The sequence below is a fragment of the Chiloscyllium plagiosum genome, unplaced genomic scaffold (assembly GCF_037043375.1).
Source record: "Chiloscyllium plagiosum isolate Xiang-an unplaced genomic scaffold, Cpla_swu_hap1 HiC_scaffold_37, whole genome shotgun sequence".
NCBI lineage: Eukaryota > Metazoa > Chordata > Chondrichthyes > Orectolobiformes > Hemiscylliidae > Chiloscyllium > Chiloscyllium plagiosum.
The window spans coordinates 69,665,283-69,679,500 of NW_028270175.1; positions in this window are offsets into that span (position 1 = coordinate 69,665,283).

Consider the following 14,218-nt stretch of genomic DNA (forward strand, 5'->3'; position numbering starts at 1 on the left):
GAAAAGTTGTTCTCCAGACCTTGTCACTGCCCTCACCAAGCTGTTCCAATACCGTTACAATTACATTTCCCCGATTACGTGGGAAATTACCCCAAGTATCTCCTGTATATAAAAAGTAGAACAAATCCAATCCGGCCAATTACCACTCCATCAGTCTACTCTCGATCATCAGTAAAGTGGTGGAATGTCTCAGTGCTTTCAAGCTGCACCTGCTCAGCAATAACCGGGTCAATGACGCCCAGTTTGGGCCCCACCATGGCCACTCAGCTCCTGACCACATTACCTTGGTTAAACATGGACAAAAGAGCTGAATTCCAGAGGTGAGGTGAGAGTGACAGTCCTTTAAAACAAGGCTGTCTTCTCCCAAGTGTGGCATCAAGGGGCGTAAACAAAACTGGAATCAATGGGTATCAGGGGCAAACTCCCCGCTGGTTAGATTCATACCTGACACGGAGGAAGATGGTCATGGTTGATAAAGGCCAGTCAACCCAGCTCCAGGGCAAGTCTGTTGGAGTCCCTCGGGCAGTGGCCTAGGCCCAAACAACTTCAGGGCTGCTTCATCAATGACATTGCCTCTATTCTAAGGTCATAAGTGGGGATGTTTGCCAATGATTGCACAATATTCAGCAACATTTGTGGCTCCTAAGATACTGAAGCAGTCCATGTCCAAATGCAACAAGATCTGGACAGTATCCAGGCTGAAAAGTGGCAAGTAATATTCACGTAACACAATTGTCACACCGTGACCATCATCACTAAAGTACAATCTAACCGCTGTCCATTGGCATTCAATGGTGGCACCATCACTGAATCCACAGTGGGCTGCAGCGGTTCAACAAGGCAGCTCATCACTACCTTCTCAAGGGGCAACCAGAAACAGGCAATAAATGCTGGCCCAGCCAGTCACACCCAGATTCACCAAATAAATAAATTGAAAAAACAGATTTTTTTTAACAGAGGAAGGTTGCTGAGGGATCGGTGCTCGGGTACCAGCTGTTCACAATATCCATTAAAAATGTGGTTGTGGGAATCAAATACAATATATCACAACCTACTGAGAAAACTAAAGGATGTTGCATTGCGAGTGGGGGAGGAGGTTGTAAAAAAGTTTTAAGGTGTCTAAGGCAAGTGGAGTGAATGGGCAAATATGTGGCAGATGAAGAGCAATATGAGTAGAGGTGACGGTGTGCCTTTTGGTGGGAACAAGAGATTGGCAGCTTTTCATTTGAAAAAGGATTGTTTGAAACATGTTGATCTAAAAAGCGACATATGCTCCTTTTTGTTGTTTCTTTCTGCGCAGACCTCCGAGGTCCCTGCAACGCAGTGAGGTCTGAACCCAGAAGTCAACACTGGGAATTGCATTCACACGCTGCCCAGTGTACATAGACCCATCAAGTGGGGAGCTGTAACATTGCAAAGGATCTGGATCTCCCTGTCGACCAGTCACTGAAAGCAATATTGCAGGAACAGAAAGCAGTTAGGAAGATCAATGATGTTCTGACCTTCATTTCAGGGGGATTTGAATCCAGGAGTAAGGGTGTCTAACTGCAGCTGTACAGAGTGTTGTTGAGACCCCGTCTCAAACACTGTGCAGTATTGTGTGCAGGTTTGGTCTCAGTACCTAATAAAGGACAAACCTGACATTGAGGGAGTGCAGTGAAGGATGACCAGACGGATCTTTGTGATGACAGGCTTGTTGTGGGAGCAGAGTTTGGGGTGACTGGGCCTGTATTCCATGGGGTTTAGGAAAATGGGTGGAGATCTCAGTGAGATATATAAAGCTCTGACAGGGTGAGACGGATTGGAAGCAGGGATAATAATTCCCCAGGCTCTGGTGTCTAAAACAAGGGTCCACAGTATTAGGTACAGACAGACCATTCTGCAATGAGATGACAATAAATGTCTGCCCTCAGCGTCTGGTGAACCTGGGGAATGCACTCGAACCTGGAAGCCAAGATACTGAATATAAATACGGACGTAGAGACAGTAAAGGAATGGTGGGAGAGAAGGAGAACGATATGGAAATAAAGGGCCAGGTATCATTATATTGAATTGGGTAGAAAACTCGACAGACCAAATGGACTACTGCACTTCCTACTTTATCGCTTCCCACGGTTAAACACATTAAGGGATGTGTACAGTGTGTGGGAAAAAGTGCATTGAGGAGATGTTTGAACATGAACTGGAATGGGGAAGGCTCAATGTGTTATATGGCCTACTCCATTCCCGATGTTTCTGTGCAGTCTGTAAATGTTGTCACAAGCTCTCAGATGTTAGGAAGGAGATCTATGCAGGGTCAACAGGACTGTGTTTCTCATTGCCTTTTCCGATACTGAGGCTGGGGCCGGGTGTTCTGTCTGGTTTTATCCTTTAGACCTCTGGACAGTTTTATACAATAGAATGTCCTGGTTGGCGGAATCAGAGACCATTGAAAAGTTTACCACATGTCTGTGTGTCTGTAGTCACGTTTAGGCCAGACCAGGAAAGCACGGGAGATTCACTTTCTGAAAGTACATTTGTGAAGCAAATTGGTGTGTACAATCGACATTGACTTGAAGGTCATTATTTACGGACACCAGATTTTGCATCTTAACATTTTGTCAATTGTGTTTAACTTCCACCAGCTGCCAGAGCATTAGCCTGGTCTGGATCAGTAATCCAGTGACCTTTCCACAGTAGCACCATCTCGACATGGGGACCTATCTGAAATCATACTGTACAGGTTATTTCTGTGCTGTTTGATAACTCTGTCAAAAAGAACTCCCACCAATTTGACTGTCGTGGTGGGTCTGAGGGGGAGGTAACTGCTCAGATTGTAATTATAATCCTCTTAGGAACTGGATATTTTTGAGTAATTTTCCACATTACCAGGGCGATGTCAGAGTTGGAGCTGGAATGAAACAGCTTCCCCAGGAACACGGCTTGTTGTGCAGCACAAGTCTTCAGTCCTATTGCAGGAATGGGGTCAGGGACCATTGTCTTTTTCGTACGTACTGTGTTCAGCTGTTTCTTCATGTCACGAACAGCAAATTGACTTGGTTGAAGACTGGCATCTGTGATTCTGTGGGTATCATGGCGAGGGTGAGGTGGTTCATCAACTCAACACTTCTGGCTGAGGTTGGTGCAGCTACCACATCCTGGTCTTTTACACTGATGTGCAGAGCTGTTTGATTACTGAGGATGGGGATATTTGTGGATCCCTTTGCTCCAGTCATTTGTTTAATCATTCATCACCATTTATGACAGAACGTGACAGGATTGCGGAGCTTCGATCAGATCTGTTAGTCAAGTGTGGTAGCTTTAATGGGTTTGCGTCAGGTTTAGGTTCACGTGGTTCTGATCCAGTCATGTTCACCCACAGTCATTACTGAAACATAGATCGTATTGATGGCAATGGCAGACTGAGGAAATTATTCGAGGCTAAAAGTTACAGGTTGTGGTTGAATGCTGTTCTGCTTCTCCTGCTGCTATAGTCTACAGTACTACATAAATACGCAGTTTTGAGCTGCAATATCTGCAATGCAATTCTGCTCTCTGTCCCTTAGTTCACAACGAGACCCATTCACCCATCAGTCATGTACTCAGTGACCTACTCTGGTTTCTGATGTGGTAACACTTCCATTTTCATACTCTCATTCTGCTGAGGATCTCTCCCCGGGACATGCCTTCAATCTGATACATTCTGCAAAACCAATTAAATCATTTTAGTTCAATTGTTTAATTCATTTGAATCTTTTTCCTTGAGTAATACCATCTTCTGTGTTTAAAGTGAATGCCTTTCCCTCTGTTTCTCTCCCTGACCATGATTAAGAGCTCTGCAGTGTCAGTGATGTCAGCCTTATGTAGCTTCAGAGTCAATGAATTCTCTGGATTCCCAATCATCTTCACCACATTGTATGTTTCTTCTTTTGGTTTGATGCCTTATTACTCATGGTTGCCTTGTTCTGCCATGAGTATGTTTCATCTCCTTTGGGAGAATTTCTGATATCCTCCAAAATATCCCCAGAAATTCCAGCTTTTGCTGTTACATGGTCTGCCCTGCTCAGTTCCCCTTCCAATTGACTGTGACCAGCTCCTTCCAAATGTCTTTGTAGTTACATTGCTCAATTATAATCACATTACATCAAGAAGAGAGCAATAGATATAAACCTGAAGAAGGAGCTTTAAGAGAAGGGACGCAAGGAATAATTGGTAAATGTCTTAACTAGATACAAAGAGAGGAAGAGCGAGACAACATAGATGATGAAATGTGAAATATGAGAAAACTAGATCATCGAAAGAAGGAGATGAACATCCCCCAGTGTTTTGGCAATTCCTATGTGCTGTGGTCCTTTGTACAGTGCATGTACAACAGAGCAATATGTTCAAATGCTGGGTCTGATGCCAGAAATTTTATCTCCAATAATGTGACAGACACTAGATTTGGAAAGTACTCAACAGGCCAATATATTGAATTCTGGTAGAAAGGGGATTAACTGAAATATGCTGGGACACCAGAAGGAAGAATTTATAATACACATCCTGATAAGAATGAGAGATTGGAGTGGAGATTTCCAGAAAAGGAGGGAACGTTGAGAGAAGGGGAACATATCATTTTAGATGAGAATCAAATGATGTTTTAATGTTTTATAATTTTTATACATCATATGCATCACTTTCAGTTTACTGTGTCTCCGTTGTTCATTTAGAATGTGTTGTGCACATATGAAAAATGTTACATATCTGCACACACACATTAATTAAACAGTGAGTATAAAATCATTCTTCTGCCATTGAAACTGTCCTGTTGTCGTGTTACCAGGATACATGAACTGGCTACCAAAAGACATGACCCATTATCACTATGTTCCATACATACAGACAAAGAAGGGCACCACTTTGATTGGGACAACGCACGCACATACTAAGACATGCAAGGACGTTCTTAGAGAAATGGCATTCTGACCAGAAGTCCGTCAATAAATACAGCAATTTAGATCCTATCTACCTTCTCTTGTAAAACAAAAGAACTGGAAATGACATCACCCATCTTAAGAACCCAAGACCTATAAATAGAGAGGCACGACATACCAGCAGCGCTTCAGCAGAGCCTCTCACTGATGATGTTAATTAGTCATAGTATCGAATCGTCAGAAAACAAACCTTCAAGCACAGCGAGCTAACTTGCATACATGCAAACTTTTATTTTTCTTTTATTAGTGGAATTTGAGAGTTCTTGTCACTCATGTATAACAGATTACGAGGTGAGGTGAGTTTTTTTGGGTTTGTGGTTTTAATTAACAGAAGTGCTCGACATAGATGTCTTCACAGTTCGGGGCCCTGCCATAAGGGACTTGGGTAGATTTGAACAGATTTCGGGTTCAAAATTCCAACACGTTGCAATTAGTGACCTAGTTCTTCAAATAAAACCGGTCGGAAAATCTGTTTAATTTTGTTTACTGGTGGTTGTTTAAATTAAAACTGAGGGAAATGGCTCTTAACATTACGAAAAAGGTTCCCAAATTTGCCAAGAAAGTTGAGAAAGACTGAAGCAGGATATTTATTATAGCAAATAAGTGGGAATTGGGTTTAACCACGGACAGAAGGAAAGCTGAAATTATAATGTAGTTGGTCAAGCACATTGATGTATCAGAGAAACAGACAAGTGCAATAGAGTTAGAAAAAACTTAAATTGCAAATATGGCAACTGAAGTTAGAAGATAGAGAAAGAGACGGAAACAGAGTTAGATAAAAGAGAAGGAGAGGAAAAAGAAAGAGAGAGAGAATTTGAGATTTAGAAGTTGTGAATTAGACAAGAAAGTTAAATTAACAGGATGGAGATGAAGGGAGAACATCGGGATGTATACAACTATGTTAGTACTTTGCCATATTTCGGTGAGAAAAATGTCAAAACCTTTTTTATCTCATTTGAAAAAAATACCTCGGCAGATGACGTGTCCAGTGAACTTGCGGGTAATGCTAGTTCAGACTAAGCTGGTGGGCACAGCTGGTGAGGCATGTGCAGCACTGTCTGATGGGGGGTCAAGAGATTATGCAAATGTAAAATTGGCTATTTTGATTGGCTATGAAATGGTACCAGAAGCACATAGACAGAGGTTCATAAACATTGAGACGGAACTTGGTCAGACTTATGTTAAGTCTGAAAGAATTAATTACAGTCATTTTGATAGATGGGTGTTCGACTTAAAAATAGATAAGACCTGTGAGGCTTGAAGGGAGATTATTCTGCTGGAGAAGTTTAAAGACTCACTTCCAGAGATGGTAAGATTTCATGTGCACGAACAGAAAGTTCAAGAAGTGAGAAGCGCAGCAGAAATGGCAGGTAAATATGCATTGGTGCATGAGATGAAATTTAGCTTCCGGGAGAATTTTCATGCTATGAGGGATAGAAATTGGGAGAAGGGAAGTTCACACATTACAAAGCGAACAGTAGCGCACAATAGTTTAACACAAGTGAAAAAAGAAGCCCAAAGGAGTTGAAAGGAGGTGAAAGGCCTCAGGTGTTCTCAGTATAAGGCAATGTAATATATAAAATGACAGTGCCGATGGTTTAAGAAGGGCACTGGGAAAAGGTGTTTTCACTGCAGTGGTCGTTGAAGGAAGGCATTTTGGGGAAATATGTGGTAGAAGAGGCTAAGCCAGTGGCATTAGTGAAACTGGTAAAGGAGACCCCAAGTAGAGCCGAGGAGCTGCAGGCGAGTATACAGCCAAGGCAGGGGCTGGGTATGGAGTCAGTACTTGATCGCTATAAAGAATTCACCTCTGTAGATAAAGTTTACTCAGAAAGATCAGGGGGAGAAGGACAAGAAGTTATAATTTTGTGAGATATGGGATCTGCTCAGTCTCTAATAGTTGAGAAGTAAGGCTCCGGAAAAGCACAACAGATCTGGCAGCATCCGAAAAGCAGAACAATCGAATATCAGGCAGAAACCCATCGTCAGGAATGTGGTGGGGGGACAATGGGGCTGAAAGATAAATACGAGGGTAGTAGCTGGGCCTGTGGGAGGGTCACTGGGAAGGCGATAAGAAGATGTAGGTGGGAGTAATAATGATATGTCGGTTAGGAGGATGGGGTCGGTAGGTGGGAAGCAAGCTGGCCAGTTAGGGCGGTTCAAGAGGGCAGTGCTAGGTTGAACGGTTGGATCTGGGAGAGGTTGGTGGAGGGGAGATTTGGAATTTGGTGAAGTCAACGTTGATGATGGTTCTAGTTTGAGGGTTCCAGCTGTCCTACCACTGATAGGTGTCCTATCACCCTCCTGTCCGACCTAGCACCATCACACCCCACCTGCATCTACCTATCGCCTTCCAAGCTATCTTACACCCAGCTCCACCCCCACCCTCCTATTTATTTCTCGGCCCCTTTCCCCCTCCGTTACCCCATCCCCCACTTTCCTGAGAAGGATTTATGCCTGAAAAGTCAACTCTTCTGCCCCTCGGATGCTGCCTGGTTGGCTATGCTTTTCCAACCCCACACTTTTCAACTCTCATCTCCAGCATCTGCAGCCCTCACTTTCTCTCGGCCTCTAATAGTGAGAGATGAGAGTATTTTCACTCTTTCTGACGTACTAATCAAGATCGTGACAATTTGTGGAATGGGGTTAGAAATTAAGCATTCCCTTGTGTAACATCAGGTTGGAATGCCAAATCAAGGTTGGGGAAGTAACAGTGACAGTGAGTAACAGAGTGTCATTTCCAGGAATACAGTTTGTTCTTATGAACGATTTAACAGGATCCAAGTTGGGCGTGGCAGCCCTTGTGTTGGAGAAGGCAAAAGGAAAACAAGGGAATTGGGGAGTTAAAAGAAAAATACCCAGGATTTTTCCAGACTGTATAATAACAAGATTGTGGGCGGCACAGTGGTTAGCACTGCTGCCTCACAATGCCAGAGACCCGGGTTCAATTCCCACCTCAGGCAACTGTCTGTGTGGAGTTTGCACATTCTCCCCGTGTCTGCGTGGGTTAACTCCCACAGTCCGAAAATGTGCAGGTCATGAATTGGCCATACTAAATTGTCCCTAATGTTAGGTAAGGGGTAAATGTAGGGGTATGGGTGGGTTGCGCTTCGGCGGGTCGGTGTGGACTTGTTGGGCGAAGCGCCTGTTTCCACACTGTAATGTAATCTGTAATCTAATCTACAATTCCACTGTCATAAGTTAGAGCAGGAAGGAAAAATAAAAAGCCAAAGGAGATGATACTCAGTGAACTGACACCCTGCTTGATGTCACAGTGCAGAAAAAAACCTGAACAGGCAGAGGATCAGGCAGGGGTGTTTAGTCCTGAAAGGCTAATGGACTTACAACAGATACATATATATATACAACAGATACATATATACACACACCTACACATACACACACACAACAAAGGAATCAAAATATATTGTCGAACGTTATTAACTTAAAGATAGAATGCTAAAATTAAAATGGAGACCCCGATAGGTTAGTGCAGAAGGGATATGGGCCGAAGTGCATCACATTGTTTTCGGAATAGCGTAAAGTGTTACGGGTAGCACATAAACTAACTGCAGGGGATCACCTAGGTGTACAGAAGACTCAGGCTAAGGTATAGAGGCATTTCTAGTGGCCTGGAATGCACACGGACGTGGTTATTTTTTGATGTGCATGTCCAACATTCTAAATGGTAGGGAAGTCACAGGCAGTACTAAAGCCAGCACCTTTGTTACCAATTCCTGCATTCGAAGAACATTTCATGTGGGTTATGATTAGTTGTGTAGCTCCCCTATCTAAAATAAAAGTGGAAACCAATATTTGTTCGCCATAATGGATGTGTCTACCAGATTCCCAGAGGCAATTCTATTATAGACTCATGATTCGGAGATGCCGGTGTTGGACTGGGGTGTACAAAATTAAAAATCACACAACACCAGGTTATAGTGCAGCAGTTTTAATTTGAAGAATACTAACTTTCGGAGCGACGCTCCTTCATCAGGTGATTGTGCAATCACCTGATGAAGGAGCGTCGCTCTGAAAGCTAGTGTTCTTCCAATTAAAACTGTTGCACTATAACCTGGTGTTGTGTGATTTTTAACTATTATGGAGTGTTAAGGTAAAAAGGGAGGTGGAGGAGTTGGTAGCTTTCTTTACTCACTGTGGGCTCCGCAGAGAGATTCAGTCAGACCAAGGTCTCATTTTACCGCTCAGCTGTTCAAGGAAGTCATGGATAGTTTAAGGAAGTCATGGATAGCTTAGGCATACAGCACTTCAAATCAAGGGTGTCCCATCCTGAATCCTTGTAAAGTTAGCATCAGGCGCTGAAGACCATATTAACAGCGTATTGTCAGGATTACCGGAATGATTGGAATGAGGGTGTCTCATTAAATTGTTTGCCATTAGACAAAAATTATTTGCCCCAAACAAATCTACTCAGTTTACTTCCTTTGAGTTAATATTTGAAGTCAGAGGTCCTTTGGAATTAATTGAATATAAATTGACAGGACCGAAGTCAGAGATCTCACACTCGGATTAGATATATATGAGGGAGAGATTTGATGGAGTAGGTGAGTTAGCTTAACAGCACCTCAAGGGCACAGCATAGAATGAAGCACGTGGCAGATAAAAACTCTGAAATTTTGACGATTTCCTGTGGGGATGACGTATTAGTATTGTCACCAGTGATAGGAATCCCCTTCAATGCCAGGTTTAGGGACTCAGGAACAGAGTTATGGTCAGATGGACAAATTGTGTAGTTTATCTGTATGATGTAGTGATTTTTAGCAAGTGATTGAAAGCTCACGTGTTACAGCTGCCAGAGCATGTTGAACGTTTACAAGAAGCAAACTTTGTAATAAACTTAAAGAAAACTGAATTCGCGAAGGCAGAGGTGACGTTCGTGGGACATTACATTGGACATGGAAGGTTGACCCCCATGGAACACAAAGACAAAGGGCTTTGAGGAATTTCCACGACTATCCTCGAAGAAAGAGGATTTTTGGAACTGAGTGGATTCGATCGGAAGTTTGTTCCAAACTTCAGCAGCGTATTGGCACCACTGATGGACTTATTAAAGAAGGAAACATAATTGTGGTGGACAGAACAATGCCAGGAGGCATTTGAGAATTTTAAAGCAGGATTAATCACCGCACCAGTTTTAGCTACACCAAATATTTTGAAACCCTTTCAAAATTCTATTTGCTTCTAGGGATATAGGGGTTGGTACAGTAAGATGATGATGGAATTGAATGGCTAATTGGCTACTTGTCGAAAAAACGCAATATCCACCAGAAAGAAAAATACAACATTCTCCATTATTGAAAAAGGATGATTAAGTTTCGCACTGACCTGACAATATTTTAATGTTTATGTGACAAATAAATTGTCGGAGATGGTTGTGGACAACGACAAACCTCTCGCGTTTTATGGAATATTTAAAGACCAGAATATGAGAGCATTTCATTGGAGTCTTATCACACCGACTTTAAACTTACAAAATGTTCATGCTGTGGGTCCTAAAATATGATAGCAGATGTGTTATCGTGGATTTAAAGGAAAACGTTTAGATAAGATTTGACTTATTCCAGTTTATATAGGTTTGTAAGATTAACATGATTGATATAACTGAGATTAATACTTTTGTATTTCATAATAATGGGATTAAGAATTAGAAGAAAAGAAACGAAGCCACCTTTTCATTCTGATGTTTTTTTTTTCTGAAGGAGGGAGGTCTTATGAAGCAGAAAGCATGTCAGCTCACTTTAAGACAGAACGGGTTTTGTTGAATAGAAAGTACAGCACAGATGACAGCTAAATGTCAGGTTGTTCCATATATCACAGTTAGCTGTGAAATGGACACCTGAGCTTTGGTTGCTGTTTTGACAACAATTCAAATACAACCAAAGCGTTTAAATAATGGTCAGGATACCAGAAGCCAACGGAATTTGAATATTATTGTTTAGACACCTGGAAAGCAATCAAATTATGAGAATTGTTGTATCATGGGGAGTATATAAACCCAGCATTTGAACACTAGAGGGAGAGCCACTGCCATCCAACAACAGAGTAACTGCTGTAGAGCAGGCGTGCTAACTGGCCATCTCAAACACTCTCTTCCAAAGATACATGTTCATGTCAAACCGACTTGCAATAAAAAATGACCCAGGGAGATCAGCAGCTGGAAGAGTGAACACAGCGGGGAAGATGGATTCTGAGTGGTCTTGAGATTGTAATGTTTAATATGTGGGCTGTTGGAACAGAATATTTTTACAGAGACGGAGTCAGATAGTAAGTAGCTAAGAAAAGAGGGGCTTGTATTTGTGAATAGTTGTTGTTTAGTGTTCACTTTTAAAGTTAAGAAACTAACTTGTTAATTTTTGAATAAATCGTGGAATGTAGGAGATCTGTGTCACTCATGTTTTAACAGATTACGAGGTGAGGCGAGCTTTTCTGGGTGTTTGGTTTTAATTAACAGAAGGGTTCGACTCCACCTTGTAAATGTCCACCCACGCTAACCCTATTTCCCTGCAGTTGGCCCATATCCTTCCAGTCCTTTCCTATTCACATATTTATCCAAATGCGTTTGAAATGTTGTTAATGTACCCCCCAACCACATCTGCTGTCAGCTCATCCGTACACCAGCCATTTATGTAAATAAGTGGTCCTTCAGATTCCCTTTTAATCCTTCCCCTTTAACCTTAAACTGATTGTCTCTCGTTCTCGATTCTCTAAACCTTGGAAAAAGACTGAGAGCATTAACCCTACCATCGTGATCTTATACAGCTCTATAAGGACTCCCTCAGTCTCCTACACGCTAAAGAAAAGGTCCGAGCTTGTCCAACCTCTCCCTATAACTCAGACGATTGCGTCCTGGTAACATCCTAGAAAATTTCTTCAGCACTCTTTCTAATTTAATAGCGTCCTCCCTATAACAAGGTGACAAAACTGAACACAATACTCCAAGTGCGGCCTTACCAAAGTCCTGTGTAACTGCAACATAAATTGCCAACTTCTGTACTCCATGTCCTGCCTGATGAAGGCCAATGTGCCAACAGCCTTTTTCACTGCCCTGTCTACCTGTGGCTCCACTCTCAGAGAACCGTGCACCTGAACCCCAAGGTCTCTCTGCCCACTACACAGTTGAAGATCCTCCCATTCACCATGAAACTCCTCCCTTGCTTTGAGTTCCCAAAATGTAAGACATCACGCATCTATATTAAATTCCATTTGCCATTTCTCGGCCCACTTCCCCACCTGAGTGAGGTCCTGCTGCAATTTCTGATAAACTTCCTCACTGAACATGCTCCCACTTACTTTAGTGTCATCTGCAAAATTACTAATCATAACTTGTACATTCACAACCAATTCATAGATAACAAACAACAATGGACCCAGCCTCCAGTCTGACAAGCATAATTCCACTAAACCCTCTGCTTTCTACCATCAAACCAACTGTGTATCCAATTGGCCAGTTTCCCCAGCATTCCACGTGATGGAAACTTCGAGAGCAGCCTGCCATGTGGGACCTTATCAAAGGCCTTACTGAAATCCATAGAGACTATATCTACCCCTCTGTCCTCATCAACCTTCCTGGTCACTTCATCAAAGAACTCGAACAAATTTGGGAAGCATGATCTCCCACTCACAAATCTATGCTGACTGCTCCGAATCAAACCCTGTGTAGGTCATGAGTACAGTCAATGGTATGCTGTCCTTCATTTTATGATGATTCGAGAACATAGGTAAAGCCATCTTCCTGCAGTTTTAGAGCCTTGCTGAGAGAGCATTTGGGGCAATCTCTACAGATTTGATCTCCTTTGTAAGGAATGATCTCCTTACCACAGACACGGGTGATTGTAAGATGAGGATAGAGTGAAGAAGCTAAGTGTTTAACCTGTAGAGATGTAAGGGATGAAGAAATGGTGACGCTGAAACACGAGGAGTGGCAGCGATCACTTATTTGCAAAAGAGACGTTGATAAGGTGAGAAATTCCATGCTTTACACAGGATTGGTTTGATTTATTGCCACATGTCCCTCAGTCCAGGGAAACACTTTATTTATGAGCAGTGGATAAAGGTCATCGTAAGCATGGCCAGACAGATCATAGGGTGGACATAGACTTGGACAGAGTTAGGCACACAAGTTACACGGAACTGGACGTGCACTAGCCAAGATCAACATGAATAATATCAGCATTATTACAACTTAGTGAGTCCATTCATCAGTCTAATGTGATTTTCCTAATAGTCTATATGCTTTTACTAACTCTCCCCATGTTATTGTGCAGTCGGCGTGTGAACCCTGTACTGAACGTCAGGTTGCTCACAATCCCCAACAGCAGCCACAATACCTTCCATCTGAAACAGGTAGCTTTTCCCAACAGCTTCCGTCCTGCATAAAGAACAGCAGACTGTCTTCTCGGAAATGAAACGTGCCTTCTTGAGACTTCACACAAGACATATGGCTTCCCTCCTCACTGCGAGAAAACCATGTTAAAGACCCACGTGTGTGTTATGAGCAATGGAGCCAGGAGGAACAACATGGAACAGCCTGTCTGTGCAGCCTCAACTCAAACAGTTCATCATGTTAGAGCATCTATTAGGAGACAGTGAGGGCTGCCCTTGCTGGAGATCAGAGTAGAGCATCAATTGCTGGAAAAGCACAGCAGGACAATCGACGTTTTGGGCATAAGCCATTCATCAGAATCAGCATCAATTAACTCATTCTGCCCCTGTGCAAGTGCATTGAGGTGGGAATGGCCTCCTACTGTTCCTGTATAAGTAGCTCAACGGGCTGAATGGCCTCCTCTTGTTCATGTGTAAGTAACTCAAGGGGCTGAATGGCCTCGTTCTGTTTCTGTGTAATTGACTCAAGGGACTGAATGACTTCTTCATTGTTCAATTGGACAGGGCCAAGGGCCTGACTGGTTACCCCTGGCTCCTGTTTAGTAGGTCGATGTACTGACAAGTGTGATGATGCTGCAGCTTTAAGAATTATTTTGTCCTGGTTTCTTTGAAGAGAGAGATCGAATGATCATTAACAAGCTGGTTAGTTAAGACCACTGAGTAAACAGCGAGGGAGGCCTTGGGTTTATTTTAGTGCAGCCTGAATGGATGTGGCCAGCTCTCGCAGATTAGGATCTTTGAGTTTGTGGCAATCTGTGACTGAATACTCAGTTTTGCCAAGGGCTGTGTTTATGGGATTTTCGTGTATCGGGCCAGTTCATTAGTAATAGCTCCACGATCAATTATTCTGTTAACTTGTCCAA